Below are 19973 nucleotides of genomic sequence, written 5' to 3'. Positions count from 1 at the left end.
TTCTGATGCACCACTGCAGGTTTACTGTATTTCTTGGAACTTCAAATTAACGTTGAAACACAGAAATTGCTTCGGGATTGAATACAAAAGGCACAATGTGGACGCGTATACACGAGTAGTAACTCTTCTAAGAATTTGTGCTTTTAGCCTTACCTGGAAAGGCAGTATTACTTTCTGATGCATGACTGCAGGATTACTGTATACCTTGGACCTTCACATTGACGATGAAACACAAAAATTGCATCGGGATTGAAAACAAAATTATATGACGACATATATACAAGTGGAGTAAGTCTTCTAAGATTAAAACCGTGTGCCCGACCGAGACTCGAACTCGGGACCTTTGCCTTTTGCGGGCAAGTGCTCTACCAACTGAGCTACCGAAGCACGACTCACGCCCGCTTCTCACAGCTTTACGTCAGCCAACATAAGTACAAGAGGAGCAACTCTTCGATTTGTTTGTGATTTGAGCCTTTCCTGGGAGAGCAAAAGAGATTCCGATGCACCACTGCAGGTTTACTATATCCTTTCGACCTTCATATTGACGATAAAACACAGAAATTGCATCGAGCTTGAATGCAAAAGGCACATTGCCGGCTTGTATTCAAGAGGAGTAACTCTTTCAATAGTTTATGCTTTGAGCCTTTCCTGGGAGTGTAGTGTCGGATTCCGATGCACCACTGCAGGTTTACTGTATCCCTTGGACCTTTACATTGACGATAACACACAGGTATTCCATCGGGATTGAATACAAAATGCTCAATGTCGACTTCTTTACAGGAGAAGTAACTCTTCTAAGAGTTTACTTTGAGCTTTTCCTGGGAAAGCTGTATTAGATTCCGATGCACCACTTCAGGTTTACTGTATCCCTTGGACCTTCACATTGACGATGAAACACAGGAGTTGCATCGGGGTTGAATACAAACGGCACAATGCCGACTTATATTCAAGAGGTATATCTCGTCTAAGATTTTGTGCTTTGAGCCTTTCCTGGGAGAGCAGTATTAGATTCCGATGCACCACTGCAGGTTTTACTGTATCCCTTGGACCATCACATTAACGATGAAACACTGAAATAGCATCGCTATTGAATGCAAAATGCACGATGCCGACTTATATACAAGAGGAGGAAGCCTTCTAAGAGTTTGTGCTTTGAGCCTTTCCTCGGGCAGCAGTATTAGAGTGCGATGCACAACTGCTGATTTTCTGGATCCTGTGGACCTTCATATTGACGATGGGACACAGAAATTGCATCGGTATTGTATTCAAAAGGCACAATGACGACTTATTTACAAGAGGAGTAATACTTCTAATAGTTGGTGCCTAGAGCCTGTCCTGGGAGGGCAATAATAGATTGCGATGCACCAATGAAAGTTTATCGTATCCCTCTGACCTTCACATTGACGATGAAACACAGAAATTGCATCGGGATTGCATAGAAAACGCACAATGGTGACGTATTTACAAGAGGAGTAACTCTTATAAGAGTTTACTTCGAGTCTTTCCTAAGAGAGCAGTATTAGATTCCGATGCACCACGGCAGGTTTACTGTATGCCTTAGCCCTTCACATTGACGATGAAGCACAGAAATTGCATCGAGATTGAATATAAAGGCACAATGCCGACTTATAATCAAGAGGTGTAACTCTTCTAATAGTGTCGGCGTTGAGCCTTTCCTGGGAGAGCAGTATCAGATTCCGATGCACGACTGCAGTTTTACTATATCCCTTGGACCTGCATATTAACGATGTGTTGTTGTTGTGGTTTTCAGTCCTGAGACTGGTTTGATGCAGCTCTCCATGCTACTCTATCCTGTGCAAGCTTCTACATCTCCCAGTACCTACTGCAACCTACATCCTTCTGTATCTGCTTAGTGTATTGATCTCTTGGTCTCCCTCTACGATTTTTACCCTCCACGCTGCCCTCCAATGCTAAATTTCTGATCCCTTGATGCCTCAAAACATGTCCTACCAACCGATCCCTTCTTCTAGTCAAGTTGTGCCACAAACTTCTCTTCTCCCCATCCTATTCAATACCTCCTCATTAGTTACGTGATCCACCCACCTTATCTTCAGCATTCTTCTGTAGCACCACATTTCGAAAGCTTCTATTCTCTTCTTGACCAAACTGGTTATCGTCCATGTTTCACTTCCATACATGGCTACACTCCATACAAATACTTTCAGAAACCACTTCCTGACACTTAAATCTATACTCGATGTTAACAAATTTCTCTTCTTCAGAAACGATTTCCTTGCCATTGGCAGTCTATATTTTATATCCTCTCTACTTCGACCATCATCAGTTATTTTACTCCCTAAATAGCAAAACTTCTTTACTACTTTAAGTGTCTCATTTCCTAATCTAATCCCCTCAGCATCACCCGATTTAATTTGACTACATTCCATTATCCTCGTTTTGCTTTTGTTGATGTTCATCTTACATCCTCCTTTCAAGACACTGTCCATTCCGTTCAACTGCTCTTCCAAGTCCTTTGCTGTCTCTGACAGAATTACAATGTCATTGGCGAACCTCAAAGTTTTTACTTCTTCTCCATGAATTTTAATACCTACTCCGAATTTTTCTTTTGTTTTCTTTACTGCTTGCTCAATATACAGATTGAATAACATCGGGGAGAGGCTACAACCCTGTCTCACTCCTTTCCCAACCACTGCTTCTCTTTCATGCCCCTCGACTCTTATAACTGCCATCTGGTATCTGTACAAATTATAAATAGCCTTTCGCTCCCTGTATTTTACCCCTGCCACCTTCAGAATTTGAAAGAGAGTATTCCACTTAACGTTGTCAAAAGCTTTCTCTGAGTCTACAAATGCTAGAAACGTAGGTTTGCCTTTTCTTAATCTTTCTTCTAAGATAATTCGTAAGGTTAGTATTGCCTCACGTGTTCCAATATTTCTACGGAATCCAAACTGATCTTCCCCGAGGTCCGCTTCTACCAGTTTTTCCATTCGTCTGTAAAGATTTCGCGTTAGTACTTTGCAGCTGTGACTTATTAAACTGATAGTTCGGTAATTTTCACATCTGTCAACACCTGCTTTCTTTGGGATTGGAATTATTATATTCTTCTTGACGTCTGAGGGTATTTCACCTGTCTCATACATCTGGCTCACCAGATGGTAGAGTCTTGTCATGACTGGCTCTCCCAAGGCCATCAGTAGTTCTAATGGAATGTAGTCTACTCCCGGGGCCTTGTTTCGACTCAGGTCTTTCAGCGCTCTGTCAAACTCTTCATGCAGTATGTTATCTCCCATTTCTTCTTCATCTACGTCCTCTTCCTTTCCATAATATTGTCCTCAAGTACATCGCCCTTGTATAAACCCTCTATATATTCCTTCCACCTTTATGCCTTCCCTTCTTTGCTTAGAACTGGTTTGCCATCTGAGTTCTTGATATTCATATAAGTGGTTCTCTTCTCTCCAAAGGTCTCTTTAATTTTCCTGTATGCAGTATCTATCTTACCCCTAGTGAGATAAGCCTCTACATCCTTACATTTGTCCTCTAGCCATCCCTGCTTAGCCATTTTGCACTTCCTGTCGATATCATTTTTGAGACGTTTGTATTCCTTTTTGCCTGCTTCATTTACTGCATTTTTATATTTTCTCCTTTCGTCCATTAAATACAATATTTCTTCTGTTACCCAAGGATTTCTACTAGCCCTCGTCATTTTACCTATTTTATCCTCTGCTGCCTTCTCTACTTCGTCCCTCAAAGCTACCCATTCTTCTTCTACTGTATTTCTTTCCCCCATTCCCGTCAATTGTTCCCTTATGCTCTCCCTGAAACTCTCTACAACCTCTGGTTCTTTCAGTTTATCCAGGTCCCATCTCCTTAAATTCCCGCCTTTTTGCAGTTTCTTCAGTTTCAATCTACAGTTCATAACCAATAGATTGTGGTCAGAATCCACATCTGCCCCTGGAAATGTCTTACAATTTAAAACCTGGTTCTTAAATCTCTGTCTTACCATTATGTAATCTATCTGATACCTTTTAGTATCTCGAGGATTCTTCCAGGTATACATCCTTCTTTCATGATTCTTGAACCAAGTGTTAGCTATGATTAAGTTATGCTCTGTGCAAAATTCTACAAGGCGGCTTCCTCTTTCATTTCTTCCCCCCAATCCATATTCACCTACTATGTTTCCTTCTCTCCCTTTTCCTACTGACGAATTCCAGTCACCCATGACTATTAAATTTTCGTCTCCCTTCACTAACTGAATAATTTCTTTTATCTCGTCATACATTTCATCAATTTCTTCATCATCTGCAGAGCTAGTTGGCATATAAACTTGTACTACTGTAGTAGGCATGGGCTTTGTGTCTATCTTGGCCACAATAATGCGTTCACTATGCTGTTTGTAGTAGCTAACCTGCACTCCTATTTTTTTATTCATTATTAAACCTACTCCTGCATTACCCCTATTTGATTTTGTATTTATAACCCTGTAATCACCTGACCAAAAGTCTTGTTCCTCCTGCCACCGAACTTCACAAATTCGCACTATATCTAACTTTAACCTATCCATTTCCCTTTTTAAATTTTCTAACCTACCTGCCCGACTAAGGGATCTGACATTCCACGCTCCGATCCGTAGAACGCCAATATTCTTTCTCCTGATAACGACGTCCTCTTCAGTAGTCCCCGCCCGGAGATCCGAATGGGGGACTATTTTACCTCCGAAATCTTTTACCCAAGAGGACGCCATCATCATTTAATCATACAGTAAAGCTGCATGTCCTCGGGAAAAATTACGGCTGTAGTTTCCCCTTGCTTTCAGCCGTTCGCAGTACCAGCACAGTAAGGCCGTTTTGGTTAATGTTACAAGCCAGATCAGTCAATTATCCAGACTGTTGCCCCTGCAACTACTGAAAAGGCTGCTGCCCCTCTTCAGGAACCACACGTTTGTCTGGCCTCTCAACAGATACCCCTCCATTGTGGTTGCACCTACGGTACGGCCATCTGTATCGCTGAGGCATGCAAGCCTCCCCACCAACGGCAAGGTCCATGGTTCATGGGGGGAAGACATTAACGATGAAACATATAATTTGCAACTATTAGAATTGATTGCGCTTTGAGCCTTTCCTGGGACACCAGTAATAGATTCCGATCCACCACTGCTGGTTTGCAGTATCGCTTGAACCGTTACATTGACGATGAAAAACAGAAATTGCATCGTGATTGTATTCCAAAGGCACAATGCCGAATTATATACAAAAGGAGTAACACTTCTAATAAATTGTCCTTTGAGCCTCTCCTGGGAGAGCAATTAAATGATTCCGATGCACAACTACAGGTTTAATGTTTCCCTTGGACCTTTACATTGACGATGAATACACATAAATTACAACGAGAGTGAATACAAATGGTACAATGCCGACATATATTCAAGAGGTGTAACTCTTCTAATAGTTTCTGCTTTGAGCCTTTCCTGGGAGAGCAGTATCAGATTCCGATGCACCACTGCAGGTTTATTGTATCCCTTGGACCTTCACATTGACGATGAAACACAGGATTTGCATCGGGATTGAATACAAAATGCTAAATACATTCTTATATACAAGAGGAGTAACTCTTCTAGGAGTTTGTGTTATCAGCCTTTCCTGGGAAGACAGTATTTGCTTCCGATGCACCACTGCAGGTTTACTGTATCCCTTGGACCTTCAAACTAACGCTCAACCATAGAAATTGCGTAGGGATTGAATACAAAAGACACAATGCCGACTCATATACAAGATGAGTAACTCTTCTAAGAGTTTGTGCTTTGATCCTTTCCTGGGACAGCAGTATTAGATTCCGATGCACCAGGTTTACTGTATCCCTGGGACCTTTACATTGACGATGAAACACAGATATTGCATCGGGATTGAATACAAAAGGCACAATGACGACTTATATATAAGCGGAGTAACTCTTCTAAAAGTTTGTGCATATAGCCTTTCCTGGGATGGCAGTATTAGATTCCGATGCACCTCTGCAGATTTAGTGCATCCCTTGGACCTTCACATTGATGTTGAATCTCAGAGATTGCATCGGGATTGAATACAAATGGCACAATTCCGAATAATATACAAGAGGAGTAACTCTTCTAAGACTTTGTGCTTTAAGCCTTTCCTGGGACACCAGTATTAGATTCCAATGCACCACCGCAGGTTTACTGTATCCCTGGGACCTTTACATTGACGATGAAACACAGATATTGCATCGGGATTGAATAAAAAGGTGCAATGCCGATTTTTTTACAAGAGGAGTAACTCTTCTGAGAGATTACTTTGAGGCTTTCCTGGCAGAGCAGTATTAGTATCCGATGCACCACTACAGGTTTACCGTATCCCTGGGACCTACTCATTGACGAAGAAACACAGAAATTGCATCGGGATTGAATACCAAAGGCACAATCCAACCTTATATACAAGCGGAGTAACTCTTCTAGGTGTTTATGATAGCAGCCTTTCCTGGGAGAGCAGTATTAGATTCCGATGCACCACTGCAGGATACTGTATCCCCTGGACCTTCAAATTAACGCTGAAACTCAGACATTGCATCGGGATTGAATACAAAAGGCACAATGCCGACTTATATACAAGAGGAGTATTTCTTCTAAGACTTTGTGTTTTGAGCCATTCCTGGGACAGCAGTATTAGAATCCAATGCACCACTGCAGATTTATTGTGTCCCTTAGACCTTCACATGGTCGATGAAACACAGGAATAGCTTCGGGATTGAATACGAAGGGCAAAATGCAGCCTTATATACAAGAGGAGTAACTCTTCTAAGATTTTGTGCCCACAGCCTTTCCTGGGAGAGCAGTATTAGATTCCGATGCACCACTGCAGGTTTACTGTATCCCTTGGACCTTCACAATAACGATGAATCACAGACATTGCATCGGAATTGAATACAAAATGCACAATACCGACTTAAGTACAAGAGGAGTAACTCTTCTAATGGTTTTTAATTTGAGCCTTTCCTGGGACAGCACTATAAGATTCCGATGCAACACTGCAGGATTAGTGTATCTCTTGGACCTTCGCATTGACGATGAAACACAGGAATGGCTTCGGGATCGAATATAAAAGGCACAATTCCGAAATATATAGAAGAGGAGTACCTCTTCTAAGAGTTTGTCCTTTGAGCCTTTCCTGGGACAGCAGTATTAGATTCCAATGCTCCACTGCAGGTTTACTTTATCCCTGGGACCTTTACATTGACGATGAAACACAGATATTGCTTCAGGATTGAATAAAAAAAGGCTCAATGCCGACTTATTTACAAGAGGAGTAACTCTTCTATGAGATTACTTCGAGCCTTTCCTGGCAGAGCAATATTAGAATCCGATGCACCACTGCAGGTTTACTGTACCCCTTGGACCTTTACATTGATGGTCAAACACAAAAATTGCATCGGGATTGAATACAAAAGGCACAATGCTGTCTTATATTCAAGAGTAGTAACTCTAATAAGAGATTGTGTTATCACCCGTTCCTGGGAGAGCAGATTTAGATTCCGATCCACCAATGCTGGTTTACTGTATCCCTTGGACCATCAAATTAACGATGAAACACATAAATTGCATCGGGGTTGAAAACATAAGGCACTATGCCGACTTGTATACAAGGGGAGTAACTCTTCTAGGAGTTTGTTCTTTCAGCCTTCCCTGGAACAGCAGTATTAGATTCCGATGCACCATTGGAAATTTACTGTATCCCTTGGAACTTCACACTGACGATGAAACACAGAAATTGCAACGATATGGAATACAAAATTCAAAATGTCGACTAATATACAAGAGGAGTAACTCTTCTAAGAGTTTGTGCTTGTAGTCTTTCCTGGGAGAGCAGTATAAGATACCGATCCACCACCGCACGTTTACTGTATCCCTTGGACCTTCACTTTGACGATGAAACACAGAAATTGCATCGGGATTGAATACCAAAGGCACAATCCAGCCTTATATACAAGAGGAGTAAATCTTCTAGGAGTTTAAGATATCAGCCTTTCCTGGGAGAGCAGTATTAGATTCCGATGCACCACTGCAGGTTTACTGTATCCCCTGGACCTGCACATTAACGATCAAACACAGAAATTGCATCGAGATTGAATATAAAAGGCACAATGCCGACTTACATTGGAGAGGAGCCACTCTTCTAATAATTTGCGCTTTGAGCCTTTTCTGGGAGTGCTGTATTAGATTCTGATGCACCACTGCAGGTTTACTGTATTCTTTGGACCTTCACATTGACGATGAAACACTGGAATTGCATCGGGATTGAATACCAAAGGCACAATCCAGCCTTATAAAGAGGAGTAACTCTTCTAGGAGTTTATGCTATCAGCCTTTCCTGGGAGAGCAGTATTAGATTCCGATGCACCACTGCAGGTTTACTGTATCCCCTGGACTTTCAAATTAACGCTGAAACACAGAAATTGCATCGGGATTGAATGTAAAGCCACAATGCATACTTATATACAAGAGGAGTAACTCTTCTAATACTTTGTATTTTGAGCCATTCCTGGGACAGCAGTATTAGATTCCAATGCACCACTGCAGGTTTACTGTGTCCCTTGGACCTTCACATGGTCGATGAAACACAGGAATTGCATCGGGATTGAATACGAAAGGTAGAATGCAGCCTTATATACAAGAAGAGTAACTCTTCTAAGAGTTTGTGCCCTCAGCCTTTCCTGGGAGAGCAGTATTAGATTCCGATGCACCATTGCAGGTTTACTGTATCCCTTGGACCTTTACATTGACGATGAAACACAGCAATTGCATCGAGATTTAATACAAAAAGTACAATTTCGTCCTATATACATGAGGAGTAACTCTAGTAAGAGTTTGTGAATTGTGTTTACCTGGGAGTAAAGCATAAGATTCTGATGCACAACTGCAGGTTTACTGTATCACTTGGACCTTCACATTGACGATGAAACACAGAAATTGCATCGGGATTGTATACAAAAGGCACAATGCGCCCTTATATACAAGAGGAGTAACTCTTCTAATAGTTTTTGCATCCAGCCTCTCCTGGGAGAGCAGTATCAGATTCCGATGCACCACTGCAGGTTTACTGTATCCATTCGTCGTTCATATTGACGATGAAACACAGAAATTGATTGGGATTGTATTCAAAAAGCACAGGCCGACTTATGTCCATGAGGAGTAACTCTTCTAATAGTTTGTGCATTGAGCATTTCCTGGGAGAGCAATAAAAGATTCCGATGCACCACTGAAGGTTTACAGTACACCTTGGACCTTCACATTGACGATGAAACACAGAAATTGCATCGGGATTGAATACAAAAGGAACAATGCCGACATAAATACAAGAGGAGTAGTCTTCAAAGGGTTTGTGCTTTGAGCCTTTCCTGATAGAGTAGTATTAGATTCCGATGCACCACTGCAGGTTAGTGTATCCCCTGTACCTTCACATTGACGATGAAACACAGATATGGCATCGTGATTGAATACAAAAAGCATAATGCCGACTTATATTAAAGAGGAGTAACTCCTCTAAGATTTTGTATTTTTAGCCTTTCCTGGGAGAGCAGTATTAGTTTCCGATGCTCCGCTTCAGGTTTACTGTACCTCTTGGACCCTCAAATTAACGATGAAACACAGAAATTGCATCGCGAATCAATACAAAAGGCACCATGTCGACTTATATTAAAGAGAAGTGATTCTTCTAAGATTTTGCGTTTTGAGCCTTTCATGGGAGACCACTTTTAAATTCCGATGCACCACTGCAGGTTCACTGTACCCCATGGGCCCTCACAATACGCACAATGCCGACTTTAATACAAGAGGAGTAACCGTTCCAATTCTCTGTGCTCTGAGCCATTCCCAGGAGAGCAATAAAAGATTGCGATGCACCACTGCAGGATTACTGTATCCCTTGGACCTTCACATTGACGATGAAACACAGATATTGCATCGATAATTAATACAAAAGGCACAATGCCGTCTTATTTACAATAGGAGCAATTCTTGAAACAGTTTGTGCGTTAAGCTTTCCTGAGACAGCAGTATTGGATTTCGATGCACCACTGCCGGTTTACTGTATCCCATGGAATTTCACATTCACGATGAAACACAGAAATTGCACCGGGATTGAATACAAAAGGCACAATGCCGACTTGTTTACAAGAGTAGTAACTCTTCTAAGAGTTTGTGCTTGGAACCTTTCATGGGACAGCAGTATTGGATTCCGATGCACCACCGCAGGTTTCCTGTCCACTTGCAACTTCACATTGACGATGAAACACAGCAATTGCTCCGGGATTGAATAAAAAACGTGCAATGACGACTTATATACAAGAGAAGTATCTCTTCTAAGAGTTTGTGCTTTGAGCAATTCCTGGAAGAGCAGCCTTAGATTCTGATGCACCATTGTAGATTTACTGTATGCCTTGGACCTTCACATTGACGATGAAACACAGAAACTGCATCGGGATTGTGTACAAAAGACACAATGCCGACTTGTATACAAGAGCAGTAACTCATCCAATGGTTTGTGCTTTCAGCCTTTCCTGGGAGAGCAGTATCATATTGCGATCCACCACTACAGGTTTACTGTATCCCTTGGACTTTCAAAATACTGATGAAACACAGAAATTCCATCTGGATTGAATACAAACGGCACAATGCCGACTTAAAATCAAGAGGAGTTTCTCTTCTAAGAGTTTGTGGTTTGAGCTATTCCTGGGAGAGCAGTATTAGATTCCGATGGACCACTGCAGGTTTACTGTATCCTCTGGACCTTTACATTAACGACGAAACTCAGAAATTGCATCGGGATTGAGTACAAAAGGGAAAGAGCCGACTAATATACATGAGGAGTAACTCTTCTAAGAGTTTGTGCTTTGAGCCTTTCCTGGGACAGCAGTATTCGAGTCCGATGCACCACTGCAGGTCTGCTGTATACCTTGAGCCTTCACATTCACAATGGAACACAGAAATTGCATCGGCATTGTATTCAAAAGGCACAATGCCAACTTATGTACAAGAAAAGAAACTCCTCTAATAGTTTGTGCTTTTAGCCCTACCTGGGAGAGCAGTATTAGATTCCGATGCACCACTGCAAGTTTACTGTATCCTTTGGTCATTTACATTGACGATGAAACACTGAAATTGCATCGGGATCGAATACAAAAAGCACATTATCTGATTCTATACAAGAGGAGTAGCTATCTAAGCGTTTGTGCTATAAGCCCTTCCTGGGACGGCAGTATTAGGTTCCGATGCACCATTGCAGGTTTACTGTATCCCTTTCACCTTCACATTAACGATGCAATACAGAAATTCCATCGATATTGAATACAAAAGGCACAATGCTCTCTTATATGCGAGAGGAGTGACTCTTCTAAGATTTTGTGCTATCAGCCATTCCTGGGAGAGCAGTATTAGATTTCGATGCACCACTGCAGGTTCACTGTCGAACCTGGACATTTACATTAACGATGAATCACAGAAATTGCATCGATATAGAATACAAAAGGCACAATGACGAATTATATACTAGAGAAGTAACTCTTCTAATAGTTTGTGCTTTCAGCCTTTGCTGGGACAGCAGTAATGGATTCCGATGCATTATTGCAGGTTTACTGTATCCCTTACACCTTCACGTTGGCGATGAACTCAGAAATTGCATCGGGATCGAATACAAAAGGAACAATTCCGAATTCTATACAGAAGGACTAACTCTTCTAATTGTTTGTGCTTTGAGCCTTTCCTGGGAGAGCAGTATTAGATTCCGTTTCTCCACTGCAGGTTTACTGTATAACTTGGAACTTCACACTGACGATGAAACACAGATAGCGCATCAGGAATGAATACAAAATGCTCAATGCTGACTTATTTACAGTATGAGTATTTTGTCTTTGTTCCTTTCTGGGAGAGCAGTATTAGATTCCGATGCACCACTGCAGGTTTGCTGTATCCCTTGGACCTTCACATTGTCGATGAAACACAGAAATTGCATCGGGGCTGATTCAAAATGCACAACGCCAACTTATATACAAGAGGAGTTACTATTCTACGAGTTTGCACTATGAGCCATTCCTGGGAGAGCTGTATTAGATTCAGATGCACCACTGCAGGTTTACTGTATCCTTGGAACTTCACATTGACGATGAAACACAGAAATTGCATCGGAATGGAATACAAAAGCTACAATGACGACTTATATACAAGCGGAGTAACTCTTCTAAGAATTAGTGCCTTTAGCCTTAAGTGGGAGAGCAGTATTAAATTCCGATGCACCACTACAGGCTTACTGTATCCCTTGGACGTTCACATTGACGATGAAATACAGAAATTGCTTCGGGATTGAATTCAAATGGCACAATGACAGCTTATATACAAGAGGAGGAACTCTTCTTGAACCTTCACATTAATTATGAAACACAGAAATTGCACTGGGTTCGGATACAAAAGGCACAATTCTGAATTATATACAAGAGGTGAAAGTCTCAAATACGGGAGGAGTAACTCTTCTAAGAGTTTGTGCTTTGAGCCTGTCCTGGGACGGCAAGTATTAGATTCCGATGCAGCCTTGCTGGTTTACTGTATCCCTTGAATTTTCACATTGATGATGAGACACAGAAATTGCACCAGGATAGAATACAAAAGGCACAATGCCGACTTATATACAAGAGAATTAACTTTTCTAATATTTTGTGCTTTAAGCCTTTCCTGGAAGAGCACTATGAGATTCCGATGCACCACGGCACGTTTACTGTATCCCTCGGACCTTCACATTGTCGATGAAACACAGAAATTGGACCGGGATTGAATCCAATAGGCTTAACGCCGACTTATATACAAGAGGACTAACTCTTCCAATTGTTTGTGTTTTGAGCCTCTCCTGGGAGGGCAGTATTAGCTTCCGATGCACCATTACAAGATTTCTGTATCCCTTGGACCTTCACATTGACGATGAAACACAGAAATTGATTCGGGATTTAATTCAAATGGCACACTGAGCGGTTAAGTACAAGAGGAGTGACTCTTCTATTACTTTGTGCTATGAGCCTTTCCTGGGGCAGCAATAATAGACATGATGCACCACTGCAGGTTTACTGTATCCCTTGGACCTTCACATTGATGATTAAACACAGAAATTGCATCGGGATTGAACACAAAAGCCACAATGCTGTCTTATATACAAGAGGAGTAATTCTTCTAAGAGATGGTGTTATCAGCCTTTCCTGGGAGAGCAGTATCAGATTCCGATGCACCACTGCAGGTTTACTGTAACCCTTGGACCTTCAAATTAACGATGAAACACAGAAATTGCATCGGGATTGAATACAAAAGGCACACTGCCGACATGTATACAAGAGGAGGAACTCTTCTAAGGGTTTGTGCTTGAGCCTTTCTGGGACAGCTGTCATAGATTCCTATGCACCACTGCTGGTTTACTGTGGCCCTTGAACATTCACACTGATGATGAAACACAAAAATTGCACCGGGTTTGTATACAAAATGCACATACCGACTTATATACAAAAGGAGTAACTCTTGTAAAACTTTATGCGTTGAGCTTTCCTGGGAGAGCAGTAATAGATTCCGATGCGCCACTGCGGGTTCACTGTATGCGTTGGACCTTCACATTGACGATGAAACACAGATATTGCATCGGGATCGAATACAAAATGCACAATCCCGAGTTATATACAAGAGGCGTCACTCTTCTTTACGTTTGTTCTTTGAGCATATCCTGGGGCAGCAGTATCAGGTTCCGATGCTCCATTGAAGGCTCTCTGTATCCCTTGGACCTTCACATTGACGACAGAACACAGTAATAGCATCGATATTGAACACAAAACACAATGCCGACTTATATACAAGAGGATTAACCCTTCTAAGAGATTGCGCTTTGAGCCATTCCTGGGACAGCAGTATTAGAGTCCGATGCACCACTGCAGATTTACTGTATCCCTTGAACCTTCACATTGAATCTGAAACACATCTATTGCACCGGGATTGTATACAAAAGGCACAATCCCGACTTATATAAATGAGGCGTAACTCTTCTACGTGTTTGTGCTTTAAGCCTTTCCTGGGTCAGCAGTAATAGATTCAGATGCACCACTGCAGGTTTACTGTATCCCTTGAACCTTCACATTGACGATGAATCACAGAAATTGCACCGGGTTTGTATACAAAAGGCACAATCCCGCCTTATATACAAGAGCAGTAACTCTTCTAAGAGTTTGCGCTTTGAGCCTTCCTGGGAGTGTAGTATTAGATGCCGATGCACCACTGCAGATATACTGTATCCCCTGGACCTTCACATTGAAAATGAAACACAGAAATTGCATGGGCATTGCATACAGAAGGGACATTGCTGTCTTATAGACAAGAAGAGTAATTCTTCTAATAAATTGTGCTATGAGCCTTTCCTCGGAGAGCAGTATTAGATTCCAATACACCACGGCAGGTTTACTGTATCCCTTGGACCTTCACATTGACGATTGGACACAGAAATTGCAACGGGATTGAATACAAAGGAACAATGCTGTTTTATAAACAAGAGTAGTAACTCTTCTAATACTTTTTGCTATGAGCCTCTCCTGGGAGAGCAGTATTAGATTCTGATGCACCATTGCAGGTTTACTGTATCCCTCGTACCTTCACATTAACGATGAAACACAGAAGTTGCATCGATATTGAATACAAAAGGTACAATTCAGACTTATATACAAGACGAGTAATTCTTCTTATAGTTTATGCTTTGTGCCTTCCCTGGGAGATCAGTATTAGATTCCAATACACCACGGCAGGTTTACTGAATCCCTTGGACCTTCACATTGACGATCGAACACAGAAATTCCATCGCGATTGAATTCAAATGGCACAATGCTGTCTTATATACAAGAGGACTAACTCTTCTAATACTTTTTGCTATGAGCCTTTCCTGGGTGAGCAGTATTAGATTCCTATGCACCACGGTAGGTTTAGTGTATACCTTGGATCTTCACATTGACGTTGAAACACAGCTATTGCACCGGGATTGAATACTAAATGCACAGTGCAGAATTATATGCAAGAGGAGTAACTCTTCTAAGTGCTTGTGCTTTGAGCCTTTCCTGGGACGGCAGTATTAGATTCCGATGCACCACTGCAGGTTTACTGTATCCCTTGGACCTTCACATTGAGTATGAAACACACAAATTGCACCGGGATTGAATACAAAACGCGCAATGACGACTTATATACAAGAGGAGAAACTCTTCTAAGAGTTTGCACTCTGAGCCATTCCTGGGAGTGCAGTATTAGATTCTGATGCACCACTGCCGAATTACTGTATCCCTTGGATCTTCACATTGACGATGAAACACAGAAATTGCATCAGGACTGAATACAAAAGGCACAATGTCGACTTACACACAAGAGGAGTTACTCATCTAATACTTTGTGCTTTCAGCCTTTCCTGGGAGAGCAGTTTAAGATTCCGATGCTCCACTGCAGATTCACTGTATCACTTGGCCTATCACATTGACGATGAAACACAGAAATTGCATCGGGATCGAATACAAAAATCACAATTCCGAATTATATGCAAGAGGAGTATCTCTTCTAAGTGCTTGTGCTTTGAGCCATTCCTGGGAAGGCAGTATTAGATTGCGATGCACCACTGCCGATTTACAGTATAACTTGGACCTTCACAATGACGATGAAACACAGAAATTGCACTGGGATTGAACACATAAGGCGGAATGCTCACTTAAAAAGAAGAGGAGTAACTTTTCTAGGAGTCTGTGCTATCAGCCTTTCCTGGGAGAGCGGTATTAGTTTCGGATGCACCACTGCAGGTTTACTGTATCCCTAGGTCCTTCAAATTAACTCTGAGACACAGCAGTTGCATCGATATTGAATACAAAAGGCACAATGCAGACTTATATACAAGAGAGGTAATTCTTCTTATAGGTTGTGCTTTGAGCCATTCTGGGAGAGCAGTATTAGATTCCGATTCACCACTGCATGTTTACTGTATCCTTTGGAACTTCACATTTACGATGAAACACAGATAGTGCATCGGGATTGAATACAAAATGCTCAATGCTGACTTATTTACAAGATGAGTAACTTTTCTAAGAGTTTGTGCTTTGTTCCTTTCCTGGGAGGGCAGTATTAGGTTCCGATGCACCACTGCAGGTTTGCTGTATCCCTTGGACGTTCACATTGACGATGAAACACAGATATTGCGTCGGGATTGAATACAAAAGGCACAATGGTGATTTATATACAAGAGGAGTAATTGCTCTAATAATTTGTGATATGAGCCTTCTTCTGGAAGAGCAGTATTAGACTCCCATGCACCACTGCAGGTTAATTGTATCCCTTCGCCCTTCATATTGACGATGAAACACAGAAATTGCATCGCGATTGAATACAAAAGGCACAATGCTGACCTATATAAAAGAGTAGTAGGTCTTCAAAGGGTTTGTGCTTTGAGGCTTTCCTGGGAGAACAGTATTAGATTCCGATGCACCACTGCAGGTTTACTGTATCCCCTGGACCTTCACATTGACGATGAAACACAGAAACTGCATCGATATTGAATACAAAAAGCACAATGCCGACTTATATACAAGAGGAGTAACTCTTCTAAGAGTTTGTGCTTTTAGCTTGTCCTGGGACGACAGTATTAGATTCCGATTCACCATTGCATGTTCACTGTATCCCTTGGACCTTCACATACGATGAAACACAGATATTGCATCGGGATCGAATACAAAAGGCACAATTACAAATTATACACAGGAGGAGTAATTATTCTAAGCATTTGTGCTTTGAGCCTTTCCTGGGACGGCAGTATTAGATTCCGCTGCACCACTGCAGGTTTACTCTATCCCTTGGTCCTTCATATTGACGATGAAACACAGATATTGCATTTTTATCGAATACAAATGGCACAATGCTGACTTATATACAAGAGGCGTAAATCTTCTAATAGTTTGCGCTTTGAGCCTTTCCTGGGACAGCAGTATTAGATTCCGATGCACCACGATCGGTTTAATGTATCCCTTGGACGTTCATTTTGACGATGAAACACAGAAATTGCTCGGGATTGAATGCAAAAGGCACAATGCCGACTTATTTACAAGAGGAGTAATTCTTCGAATAGTTTGTGCCTTGAGCCTTTCCTGGGAGAGCAGTATTAGATTCCGATGCACCACTGCTGGTTTACTGTATCCCTTTGACCTTCAAATTAACGATGAAACACAGGAATTGCATTGGGATTGAATACAAAAGGCTCAATGCCGACTTATTTACAACAGGAGAAACTCTTCAAAGTCTTTGTGCTTTGAGCCTTTCCTGGGACAGCAGATTTAGATTTCGATGCTCCACTCCAGGTTTGCTGTATCCCTTGGACCTTCACATTGACGATGAACGCAGAAATAGCGTCGGGATTGAATACAAAATTCCCAATGCCGATTTATTTACAAGAGGAGTAACTCTTCTAAGAGTTTACTTTGAGCCTGTCCTGGGAGAGTGGTATTAGATTCCGATGCAACACTTGAATTTTACTGTATCCCTTGGACCTTCAAGTTAAAGATGAAACACAGGAATTCTATCGGGATTGATACAAAAGCACAATGGCGATTTATTTACAACAGGAGAAACTCTTCTAAGAGTTTGTGCCTTGAGACTTTCCTGGGACAGCTGCATTAGATTCCGATGCAACACTTGAATTTTACTGTATCCCTTGGACCTTCAAGTTAAAGATGAAACACAGGAATTCTATCGGGATTGATACAAAAGCACAATGCCCACTTATATACAAGAAGAGTAACTCATCTAATAGTTTGTGCTTTGAGCCGTTCCTGGGACAGCTGCATTGGATTCCGATGCACCACTGCAGATTTACTGTATACCTTGGACCTTCACATTTTCGATGAAACGCAGATATTGCATCGGAATTGAATACAAAATGCTGAATGCCGACTTTTTTACAAGAGAAATAACTCTTCTAAGAGTTTGCTTTGAGCCTTTCAAAGGAGTGCAGTTTTAGATTCCGATGCACCACTGCAAGTTTAGTGGTTCCTGGGATCTTCAAATTAACGATGAAGCACAGAAATTGCATCGCGACTGAATACAAACGGCACAATGTCGACTTTTATTCAAGAGGAGTAAATCTTCTCAGAATTTGTGCTATGAGCCTTTCCTGGGAGAGCAGTATTAGATTCCGATGCACCACTGCAGGTTTGCTATATCCCTTGGACCTTCACATTAACGATGAAACACAGATATTGCATGGTTATTGAATACAAAAGGCACAATGCCGACTTATATACAAGTGGAGTAACTTTTCTAATAGTTTGCGCTTTGAGCCTTTCCTGGGACAGCAGTATTAGATTCCGATGCACCACGATCGGTTTACTGTATCCCTTGGACATTCACATTGACGATGAACCACAGAAATTGCAGCGGGATTGAATACAAAATGCACAATGCCGACTTATATACAAGAGGAATAAATCTTCTAATAGATTGTGCTTTGAGCCTTTCCAGGGACAACAGTATTAGATAACAATGCTCTATTGCAGGTTTACTGTATCCCTTGTACCTTCACATTGACAATGAAACACAGAAATTGTATCCGGATTGAATACAAAACGCACAATGGTGTTCTATATACAAGAGGAGTAACTCTTCTAATAATTTGTGCTATGAGCCTTCTCCTGGGAGAGCAGTATTACATTCCGATGCACCAATGCAGGTTTACTGTATTCTTTGAACCTTCACATTGACGATGAAACACAGAAATTGCACCAGGATAGAATACAAACGGCAAAATGCCAACTTATATACAAGTGGAGTTACTTTTCTAAAGATTTGTGCTTTTAGCTTTTCTCGCGATGGCAGTATTAGATTCCGATGCACCACTGCAGGTTTACTGTACGCCTTCGAATTTCACATTGACGAAGAAACACAGAAATTTCTTCAGGAATGAATTCAAATGGCACAATGCCGGCTTGAATACAAGAGGAGTAACTCTTCTAAGAGTGTGAGTTTGAAGCCTATCCTGGTACAGCAGTATTAGATTTCGATGCTCCACTGCAGGTTTACTGTATCCCTTGGACCTTCACAATGACGTAGAACCCAGATATTGCATCGGGATTGAATACAAAAAGCACAATGAAGACTTATATACAAGATGAGTAAGTCTTCTAATAGTTTGTGCTTTCAGACTTTCCTGGGGGGGCAGTATTAGATTCCGATGCACCACTGCAGGTTTATTGTATCCCTTGGACCTTCACATTGACGATGAAACACAGAAATTGAAACGGGATTGAATATAAAAACCTAAATGTCGGCTTATGTATAAGAGGAGTAACTCTTCTAAGACTATGTGCTTTTAGTCTTTAATGGGAGAGCAGTATTAGATTATGATGGAACACTGCAGGTTTATTGTATCCCACGGACCTTCACATTGGGGATTATACATAGAGATTGCACCGGGATTGAATACAAAAGTCACAAGAGGAGTAACTCTTCTAATTGTTTGTGCTTTGAGCCTTTCCTGGGAGGGCAGTATTAGAATCCGATGCAATACTGCATGTTTACTGTATCCCTTGGACCATCACATTGCGATGAAACACAGGAATTGCATCGGGATTGAATACAAAAAGGACAATGCCGACTTATTTACAACAGGAGAAACTCTTGTTTGTGCTTTGAGCCTTTACTGGGACAGCTTTATTGGATTCCGATGCACCACTGCAGGTTTACTGTGTAACTTGGACCTTCACATTGAGAAAGAAACAGAAATTGCACCGGGATTCAATACAAAACGCGCAATAACGACATATATACAAGAGGAGTAACTCCTCTAAGAGTTTGCGCTTTGAGCCTTTCCTGAGAGAGCAGTATCTCATTCCGATGCACCACTGCAGTTTTACTGTATCCCCTGAACCTTTATGTTGACGATGAAACACGGATATTG

General features: G+C 41.5%; 1 non-coding gene across 1 annotated transcript; it reads right to left on the bottom strand.

The window, feature by feature from the left end:
- Positions 1–313: 313 nt before the first annotated feature.
- Positions 314–388, bottom strand: Trnal-caa. Its single transcript has one exon. It is a non-coding gene; the product is annotated as a tRNA-Leu (tRNA).
- Positions 389–19973: the final 19585 nt, after the last annotated feature.

The sequence above is a fragment of the Schistocerca americana genome, chromosome 11, assembly GCF_021461395.2.
Source record: "Schistocerca americana isolate TAMUIC-IGC-003095 chromosome 11, iqSchAmer2.1, whole genome shotgun sequence".
Classification (NCBI taxonomy): domain Eukaryota; kingdom Metazoa; phylum Arthropoda; class Insecta; order Orthoptera; family Acrididae; genus Schistocerca; species Schistocerca americana.
The sequence above is the reverse complement of the archived record's forward strand: the minus strand, read 5'-3'. Positions and strand labels throughout refer to the sequence as shown.